The following is a 10,468-nucleotide window of genomic DNA, read 5'->3' on the forward strand; positions in this document are numbered from 1 at the left end:
AGGGCCTGAGGAAGCAGGAGGGAGGCTGGGTCAGCGTCTCACCGGAGGAGATAACCCCGCACAGGGGGAGGGTTTTGCCTTCCCTTACTGACCGAAAGGTCCCTGCTGGTGGAACAGAGCTGCCCAGCCCCCGCCTGGAGCTGGGCACAGACCAGGGGCAGGGTACATTTTTCCAAATGGGTGCGAACGGGTGGTCTCTCCTGCTGGATGGAGAAGGGAGGGCTGGCATTGAGCCCTCTGGTGCCACTTAGCAGCTAGGAGACCTGGGGCAGATGACTTCTCCACGCAGATGAGACACCCTGAGGTCACCTACATTTGGAATCCCGGCATCTCCCAAGCCCACTTCTACTCCCCAGCCACTCCTGGGTCCTGTGGTGGATCTTAAGAATGTTACTCTTGTCCTGCACAGTGAAAGGAACCCTGAGCCAAGCTCGCACAGCCCGAGGTCTCAAAGATGAGCTGCTTTGGAAGGAGGAGCCTGGAAGTCTCCTCCTTGCTTCCACAGTATTTGCTCCCCACTAAGCCACCCCACCCCCCAGCCATATCACCACCGGGAGAAGCTGGGTCTAAATCGTGAGCTGATCCCACTTATCCAGAGGCTGCAGGAGTGGGTGGAGGACACCCAACGGACCTGACATCTGCTGACTCCGACGCTGTCTCCCGAGTCCCGGACCCTACGCTCACTCCCGGAACATAAGGAGAGCAGCCGCCTTCCTGCTCTGCACGTGTTATCTCCTCTCCTCAAAGATGTGCTTCTCCACGAGAACAGGGCACAGGAGAGGAAGGGAACTCAACTTGCATTTGCTGACATACGAGTGCTAGATGCTGTTTTGACTCAATGGCCCCTTTGGTAGACATTGTGATCTCAACTTCTTAGGTGAAGGACCCAAGGCTTGGAGAGATAGTAGGGGAAGGGGGACCCCGACCCAGGACTTCCGTCTCTAAGCTCCTGGCATTTTCTGATCCCAAGCAGCTGGCCTCTCCCATGTCCTGGGGGATCCCTGCAGAGCAAAGGACCCTGAGGTCTGGCCCAAACACAGCTGCCCTGGCCAGCCCAGCCCTTTTCTGGCTAGGGAGGGTCTCAACCACAGGCCGATGTACTCCAAGGAAACCAGACATTAAGTGACTCACACAATACCGGAGCTGATATCTGATCTTATTACTGGAACTCGAGAACTAGGAAGGGGACTGACACACCCTACCCCATGCGGGAGCCCAGGGAAGACCAGGTCCTGTGGGAGATTTCCTGATAAGGAGCCTTGTGTATAGCACACCCAGTTACCTCAGGGTTCAAAGTTAAGAACGGGTGCGAAAGCTACCAGGACAAGGACTTAGTTTTCATGAGTGAATTGCATCCTCCCAACACTCCTGGAAGGTAGAAATTACCTTTTTTTTTTTTTTTAATGTTTTAATTTCTTTTTGAGAGATTGAGAGTGTGTGAGCAGGGGAGGGGCAGAGAGGGAGAGGGAGACAGAATCGCCACCTATGCCGTGTATTTCATCGCGTCATTCCCCTGTGCAGCAACCTTCAGCTTTCCAGACTCGCTTCCCGCACTTCCGACCCAGCATCCTACAGGTCAGGTGACCTGGAAGCAACACTCCATGTTCCTCTCTTCTCTGCTGTGAGTGCCCATCCCCGCTTCCTCTGAAGACACCTCACCTGTGCCTCTCTCAAGCCAGGTACCACTCTGCCCTGAGTGACACTTTGCCCCCGCCTCCTTGCCACTGTGTTTTTTCACGACTGTCTGTTCCCAGGCATCAGTGTGGACGAGTGCACTAGACAGAGTTTCTTTGGGTCCACTCAGTACTTGTTCCTCCTTATTCTGCTCACAGCCTCTAGATTTTTCTCTGGAGAGCCACCCCTCACTCACACAAAGTGCACGTGGTTTGCGTGGAGCCGACCACCCACCTCCCAGTTCGTAGGGAGTCATGTGTACCAAGCCTGGTTCATCTGTATATTCTGCACGTCATCCCCCAACCAAGCGACAGGCTTAGGAATGGACATTTGCCCCAAGTCCAATCCCAGGAGTTTTATAGCTCTGCAGGGGAGAGGGACACTGCCTGGGTATAAAGCCAACACAGAAGAGAAGTGAGCAGAGAAAAAAAAGTCCGAGCCATGAGCACCTGAATCCAGCTGGGCGAGATTCACCCGTGGACTTCTCAGTCGGGGAAAATACCCCCTTTTTTAGCCAAGCCAATGCGAGTTCGATTTCTGCCATTTACAACCAAGCATTTTGACTGGAAAGTGGGTCCTGTTGGTGGGGTGGGGTGTGGTGGGGTGTGGGCCGAACCCTCAGGAAGCCTGGACAGAGCTTTTGGAGGCCCGTCATGCCATGTTTCTTGATGAGGTGCTAAGTACCTGAGCGTGTTTGATTTGTGGAAAGTCATTAAGCTGTATTTAAAAACAATTTTTTTAATGTTTACTGATTTTTGAGAGACAGAAAGATTGTGAGCAGAGGAGGGGCAGAGAGAGAGGGAGACACAGAATCTGAAGCAGGCTCCAGACTCTGCGCTGTCAGCACAGAGCCCGATGCAGGGCTCGAACTCACAGACCATAAGATCATGACCTGAGCTGAAGCCAGACGCTTAACCAACTGAGCCTCCCAGGCACCCCATCAAGCTGTATTTTTATGCTCTTTTCTGTATGTATGTTATATTTCATTAAAAAGTTCAGAATCCCGACTGAATAAGGCAGTAAGTGTCATGTCAGGGAATGTCCCAAAGACTAAAGAGTAGATGATATTAATAAAGATTTGCCTAACTTAAGTCAGACACTCTATGATCCAAATCCAAAGGGAGGAACTCCCCCACGTGTCCCATATTTCTTCCTGCTGAGCGTTTATTTTTAAGTTTAATTATTTATTTTGAGAGTGAGAGCACAAGCAGAGGAGGGGCAGAGAAAGAGAGAGAGAGAGAGAGGGTCCCAAGCAGGCTCTGCAGTGTCCTCCTGAGCATTTTAAAGTGGCAGTATCTTCAGAGGTGCCTGGGTGGCTCAGTCGATTAAGTGTCCGACTTCGGCTCAGGTCATGATCTCACGGTCTGTGAGTTTGAGCTCCGCGTCGGGCTCTGTGCTGACAGCTTAGAGCCTGGAGCCTGCTTCAGAGTGTGTGTGTGTGTGTGTGTGTGTGTGTGTGTGTGTGTGTGTCCCTCCCCCGCTCATGCTCGGTCTCTCTCTCTCTCTCTCAAAAATAAATAAACATTAAAAAAACATTTTTTTAAGTGACAGTATCTTCTAAATATCCCTGACTGTTTCTTGGCCTGGGAGACACACGAAGGAGCTATTGTTCTACCTGACTTGCCAAGGGGAAACCTGAGGGCAGGACGGTGTGCCACAGGAGGGGGGTGACCTGGAGCCCAGGAATCCAGCTCTCTGGGAAACCCTCACCTGCACCCCAGCTCTGCGTGCCCTTGACTCCGCAGCATGTCCTGTCATCAGCCCTTCCCAGCCCTGGCAACGCATCTAAGGGAGTGAAATGTAATACTAAGTACAAATCCAGGGCTCAGCTTTCTCTCAGTTTGGCATCAGCTGGAGGCCATCCCTGTTCAGGAATCCCAAAGGCTACAGAAAACAGATCCCAGATGAGGGATCAGCGGACTCTTGGCATCAAGGGCCACCCCTGGGGGGCAAGCCAGCTCTAATGGAGCCCGGGGCATCTGTTACAAAGAAGGCTGAAAAGGAGGGAAAAAAAGGGGGGGGGGAGGCAAGGGAGAAAAGGAGAGAGAGGAGGAAGATGAATGTTTACAGTGGGCTGGAAACACGGAGCACCCGTAAACACCATCCACTGAGGGCTTCCTATGTGCCAAGAGTTTTGTGCCCATCTTCTGATTTAATCCTTACAACAAACCTTATGCAGTGGACCTGATACCCCTCCCTGTTTTACAGATCAGGGAAGTGAAGTTTAGAAAGGTTAAGAAATTTGCCTAAAGGACCCACACAGCAGCGGAGTCAGAATTTAAGTCCTCACCACCTAACTTTAGAGCTCTTAACTACATAACTTCGAGTGGAAAAACCACAAGTACCAACACATACGAGGATGTTAAAAATACACCAGTATGGGGCGCCTGGGTGGCTCAGTCAGTTAAGCGGCCGACTTCGGCTCAGGTCATGATCTTACGGTCCGTGGGTTCGTGTCGGGCTCTGTGCTGACAGCTCAGAGCCTGGAGCCTGTTTCAGATTCTGTGTCTCCCTCTCTCTGACCCTCCCCCTTTCATGCTCTGTCTCCCTCTGTCTCAAAAATAAATAAACATTAAAAAAAAAATACACCAGTATCAAAGGACTTCATCAAGAAAATGAAAGGACAGCCCCGGATGGGAGAAAATACTCGCAAATCATATGAATGGGAGCCAGAATATACAAAGAGCTCTTACAACTCAGTAACAGAAGACACAGAAGCCAACATAAAAATGGGCAAAAGATTTGAGTAGACATTTCTCCAAAGATATACAAATTACCTACAAGCGCATGAAAAGATGCTTGATATTTTTAGTCGCTTGGGAAATGGCAATCAGAACTACAATGAGATACCACTCCCCATCCAGTAGGATGGCTAGAACCAAAAAGGTAGATCAGCAGCATTAGTGAGAAGGTGGGGAAACCGGAAGCCGTGGACACTGCTGGGGGGTGCAAAGTGGTACAGGTGTTGCAGGAAACAGGCAGTTCCTCGAGAGGTTAAACACAGGGTTACCACGTGGTGCAGAGACGCCACTCTAAAATACATATATATCCAGGGGTGCCTGGGTGGCTCAGGTGGTTGAGCATCTGAGTCTTTATCTTAACTCAGGTCACGATCTCATGGCTTGTGGGATCGAGCCCTGTATCGGTGAGGAGCCCGCTTGGGATTCTCAATCTCTCTCTCTCTCTCTCCCTCTGTCCTTCCCCTGCCTGCAATGTCTCTCCAAAAATAAATAAACATTTAAATAAAATAAAATACGTATCCAAGAAGACTGAAAACACATGTCCACACAAAAATGTGCTCATCACCTTTCATAGCAGCATTATTCATAATGGCCCCAAAGTAGAAACATCCCAAATACCTATCAACTGATAAACGGATAAACAAAATGTGTGGTACATCCATACACAGCTTCCCCTTGGCGAATGTGGAAGTTGGGGCATCAACCTCTACACAGTCGAAAATCCGTGCAACTTTTTTTAAGTAGTGTTACACCCAGCAAGGACCCCAACATGGGGCTTGAACTCACAAGCCCGAGATCAAGACCGCAGCTGACATCAAGAGCCGGATGCTTAACCGACTGAGCCACCCAGGCGCCACCCCCCCCCCCCACCCCCATGTGTAACTTCTGGCTCCCGGAAAACTTAGCTACAAACAACCTACTGCTGACTGGAAGCCTTAACACGAACAGTCACCTATTTTGCATATTATATGCATTAAAGTAAGCTAGAGAAAAGAAAATGCTACTGAGAAAATCTTAAGGAAGAGAAATACGTTTATACTACCACAGTGTGTTTACTGAAAAAAATCTGCATGTAAGTGGACTCACACAGTTTAAACCCAAGTTCAAGAGTCAACTGTAATTGAGTGTTATCTGGCAATAAAAAGGAATAAAGTTTTTTTTTTTTAACGTTTATTTATTTTTGAGAGAGAGACACACACAGAGTGTGAGTGGGGGAGGAGCAGGGAGAGAGGGAGGCACAGAATCCCAAGCAGGATCCAGGCTCTGAACAGCCAGCACAGAGCCAGATGTGGGGGCTGAAACCTATGAACCATGAGATCATGACCCGAGCCGAACTGGGACGCTTAACCGATTGAGCCACCCGGGCACCCCAGGAATGAAATATTGATACATGCTACAACATGGATAAACCCCGAGGTGATTAACACACAACATGTGTATACTGTTGCATCAGTGAATTGTGCACCGTAAAAGGGTGAACTTTAGGGTACGTGAATTGTATCTCAATAGAGCTTTTATTAAAAAAATACACAAAAATGCATAGAAAGAAAGTTGGAACGATGTGTGCTGAATAGTAGTTACCCTTCTATGGCCAGATAACAAGTAATTTTTTTCTTGTTAGTGCTTTTGCTGCGTTTTCCAGGTGGTCTACGACAGACTTGCATTACTTTGGTAATCGTAAACTCATAAACTTGGTTAAAGGAGGCATGGGCACGGGTGGAGCTTGCCTGCTCCAGCTTTCGCTGCAGGACGGGGAGTGCGGCAGATCAGTCCCCTGGCTGACCCGAGTACCAGCTGGCCAGAGTAGGACAGGGGCAAGGACGGAGAACTACCTCCCAGAGGCTGCAAGGAGTGAAGATCCCTAAGCCCACCCTCAGCCTCAGGGCTGTGGACTGGGTCAGGCTGTGGCGGGAGACATTCCTGGCCCCAAGCCCTGGCCACATCTGCTCTCTGCCAGCCCTAATGAGCAGCTTCGTGGCATCAGCCAGAGGCAAGGAAGCTGGAGTCACACAGCCCAGATGCTGCTGGAGGAAACAGGTTTGCCGGCAGGAATCTATTGGGAAATGAAATCAAATTGTCTGGGAAAGGAGCCTCAAGTCCCCCTGGCTCAGAGCCACCCCAGGGGGCATTTCAGAGCAGATGAGCAGGTAACACATAACACCTTTCTCTGGCTCTGAACTTTGGGGATCCTCAAAATGCATTTTGCGCTGGACCTAATCATAGAACCTTACAGCTGGGGAGACCTGAAGTCTGGGGACTCCCACCTCTTTTCTGAAATAACTCATGCAGGGGAGGGGGGGGGTAGGGAATGCACCTTGAGAACATTCTCCTGTGTTCCCCCAGGTGTTGACAGAGCCCTCTTATTACAGGGATAATCCGGAAAGTTCTCTGGCTTATTTTTTTAACATTTTATTTTGATTTGTTATTTTTGAAAAGCAAATCATTCTTAGAATTCAATCACATAAGAAAAAAAAAAAGGAAAGGGCTGTTTTAGAAGAAAACTACTCAAAACATGGAATAGCCAAATGCAGTGTGTAAATGTTGTTTGGATTCTGATTCAAACAAGCCAAGTACAAGAAGATATCTTTGAGGCAATGAGAGAAATTTCACCTTGCCTGAGTATTAGGCGATACTGAGAAATCACCGTTAATGTTACTATCACTGTGCAGAATACTCTTGCTCACGCATTTCTGTACCTATGTCCCCTTACTAGACCAGAAGCAGGATTCTGTCTCATGACAGGGAGCAGTGCTGGCACAGTGGCTGATGAACTCCATTTGATCATTTACTGGGTGACCTTGGACAAGATACTTAATCTCTCTGTGCCAATTGTTGTTGTTGAATCTGTAAGACGGGGGAAATTCACCTGGCTGGTTCAGTGGGTAGAGCATGCGACTTGATCTCAGGGTCATGAGTTCAAGCCCCATGTTGGGCCTAGAGCTTACTTTAAAAGGTTTTTGTTTATTTTGTTTTAGAGAGAGAGAGAGAGAGAGCGAACAAGCAAGAGAGCATGCATGAGCGGGGGAGAGTGACAGAGGCAGAGAGAGAGAAAATGAGAATCTTAAGCAGGCTCCATGCTGGGCTCTAGCCCATAACCCTGGGATCATGACCTGAGCCAAAATCAAGAATCTGATGCTCAACCGGCTGAACCATCCAGACACCCCTAGAGCTCACTTAAAAAAAGAAAAAAAATGGGAGTGCCGGGTGGCTCAGTCAGGTAAGTATCCAACTTTGGCTCAGGTCATGATCTCACAGTTCTTGAGTTTGAGCCCTACATCTGGGCTCTGTGCTGACAGCTCAGAGCCTGGAGCCTGCTTGAGATTCTGTGTCTCCCTCTTTCTGTGCCCCTCCCCAGCTCGCGCTCCATCTCTCTGTCTCTCTTTCTCTCTCAAAAATAAATTAAGCATTAAAAAAGCAAAACTCAGGGAGCCTGGGTGGCTCAGTAGCTTAAGCATCCAACTTTGGCTCAGGCCATGATCTCATGAGTTTGTGAGTTCAAGCGCAGCAATGGGGGTCTGTGGGGACAGCTCGGAGCCTGGAGCCTGCTTCAGATTCTGTGTCTCCCTCTCTCTCTGCCCCTCCCCCCCTTGCATATTCTCTCTCTCTCTCTCAAGAATAAACATTAAAATTTTTTTAAATAAAATAAAAATAAATGGGGGAAATAATATAACCCAAGTCAGGGCTCGATGTGAAAAGTGAACGAGTTAATATTTATAAAGAACTTAGAACAAGGTCTGTCACACAGTACACTAGTATTTGCTCAGAAATCTTCCAAATCCTGGGTGACAACTATATTCTATGAATCCGAGCGAAAGCCTTTTCATAAGGAAAACTCAAGGACAACAGCCTGATCTGGTTCAGGTGACCCTGGGAACAGAATGTGGCAAGCCCAGGCAGGGTCAGATCATGTACTGCAAAAACGGTGAATAGTGGCTACAAGACTGGCTTCTGAAAGCCGGACTGGGTTCAAATTCTGCCTCTGCACCAGTGAGGTGTGTGACTTGGGGCAGGGCACTCCTAACGTCTGGGCGCTTCCTCCTCTGGCTCCTTTGCAAAGGACACCGCGACAGCCCCTACCACACGCGACGGAGAGGAGTCAATCTGTAGAGCCCTCAACACAGCCAACCCTTAGCGGGCTGAAGCAGCCACACACTATTCTCATTACCTCTGGTACTTGGCAACTCACTCCGGGCCTCAGGGAAGCCAAGTCCTTTCTGCTCTCTAGGCCTCAGTCTTCCCATCCTCATGCCTCCGGCGCAAGAGGGTACAGAAAAGAGAGTTAACATTGGCCGGGCACCTCCGCTGAGGCCAAGATCCAGCAGCCCCAACAGAGGCCGCCAGGCTCCAAGGTCAGCTGCATATGGTTCTCAATTCACTCACCAAGCTGCTTTTCTCAAAAGAGTTCCGTGGAAAAAGCTTTCTGGATTAAAGCCCTTGGCAACTCCCGTTTTAAGAGATTAGGGATCCCCAGTAGCGATCTCCGGTGCAGCTGAAGCCCCGGGAAGACACCGTGAAACCAGCGCCTGGGGCTGCAATGCCCTCTCCACCTTCGGTTAGAACCACCACCCTCAGCTCTTCTCCCCAGACCCGACTCCTCGGCTGCAAGATCAATGCCCCGGTTTGGGGGCATCCTGCGTGGAGACAGGCCGAACCAACGTACCCCGAAGCTGGCGACCCTGCCCGAGCTGGCGCGGCGGGAAGCGGACACCTCTCTCCTGAGGCTCGGCAGGGGCTCCTTGACCTCGCCTCTTCCCAGTTCCAGTCCACGGCCGGCTGTGTCTTCACCGGGAGACTCCTCGGGAGCTGATGTGCCCCGCAGGCTCCCAAGGCTCTTAAGGGGCACGCAGTGACCCCGGGGAGAAGGCTCCGAGAGGCATGGGCGCGGGGGCAGCAGATGCCTCGATATTGGAGGCACCTGGGGAGCTCAGGCCGGGGGGAAGCTGGAAACGGGGCAGGCGTGTCCTGGAAACGGAGAGGCGTCGTAAGAACGGGGGGTGTGCGTGCGAGGCAGTCGTGGGGCAACGACAAGACACGGACTGGGGCGCCCCTGCCCGGAGCCCCCCACCCGTGCCGGGCGCCGCGCCCCCCGCGCCCTGCGCCCCGCGCCGCCAGTGCAGCCGCCCGCTGCCCGAGAAGAGCGCGCACAATGAGGCGCTTTCAGACGTGGCTGCGGTCCCGGAGCCGGCGGGCGGGAGCCGGGGCGGGAGGGACGGAAGGAAGGAAGGAGCCGGTTGGCCCCCGGCTCCCACTACCCTCCCCACCTCGGGGGAGGGGCGGCCGCCCGGGGGCGGGGGCGGGCGCGGGAGGGCGGGGTGAGGGCGGGCGCAGGTGGGCCCCGGGGGCAGCGGGAGCATGTCAAAGGGCGCTGGCGCTCACCCCCTCACCCGACTAGCTGACCGAAAGAGTTGTCTCCCGCTCCGGTCGCGGAGAGCGAAGCCTCCGGGGAGCACAAAAGGCCCTGGCGAGGGAAATCAAATCGTAATCTTGCCCCTCCTCGCTCTCTGTGGCATCCTCGAAGCGAAGTGACTTGGAATCCAAGCCGCTTTCCCAAGCCCCCAGCCTCAGACCTAAGTAAGCCAAGTCCAAGGCATCCTGATGCCGAGCGGACAGCGCAGCCTCCCCAGCCAGTAGCCCAGCTGGGAGGGGCCGAGACGCCAGGTGGCCCTCAGGACCTAAGCCCAGAGCTGGCTGCCCCCTCCTCCCGTCCCTTCCCTGTTCTAGTCTCATCCCAGAGGCACAGGCTTGGTAGCAAGTCCGGGTAAATACAAGATAAATTTCAAAAAGTAAAGCAGTCCGTCCCCCTCCCCCGCCCAGATAACAACAGTGTCCAGGCATCTGAAAAAAAATTCTGACCTCCTACAATCCGTGCTGGGATCTAAAAGAAGTCTCTGCTGCTGGGAGTATAAATTAGTGCATTCTTTCCAGGATGCGGTTTGGCAAGATGAATTTAAATCCTTAAGAACGGCCATAAGCTTTCTGAATTAGTAATTCCTTTCTAGCATCTAACTTAAGGAAATAAACTGGCAGGAAGATTTATACACAAGGTTCAGAGA

The sequence above is a fragment of the Leopardus geoffroyi genome, chromosome E2 (genome assembly GCF_018350155.1).
Source record: "Leopardus geoffroyi isolate Oge1 chromosome E2, O.geoffroyi_Oge1_pat1.0, whole genome shotgun sequence".
In the NCBI taxonomy this organism is placed as follows: Eukaryota; Metazoa; Chordata; class Mammalia; order Carnivora; family Felidae; genus Leopardus; species Leopardus geoffroyi.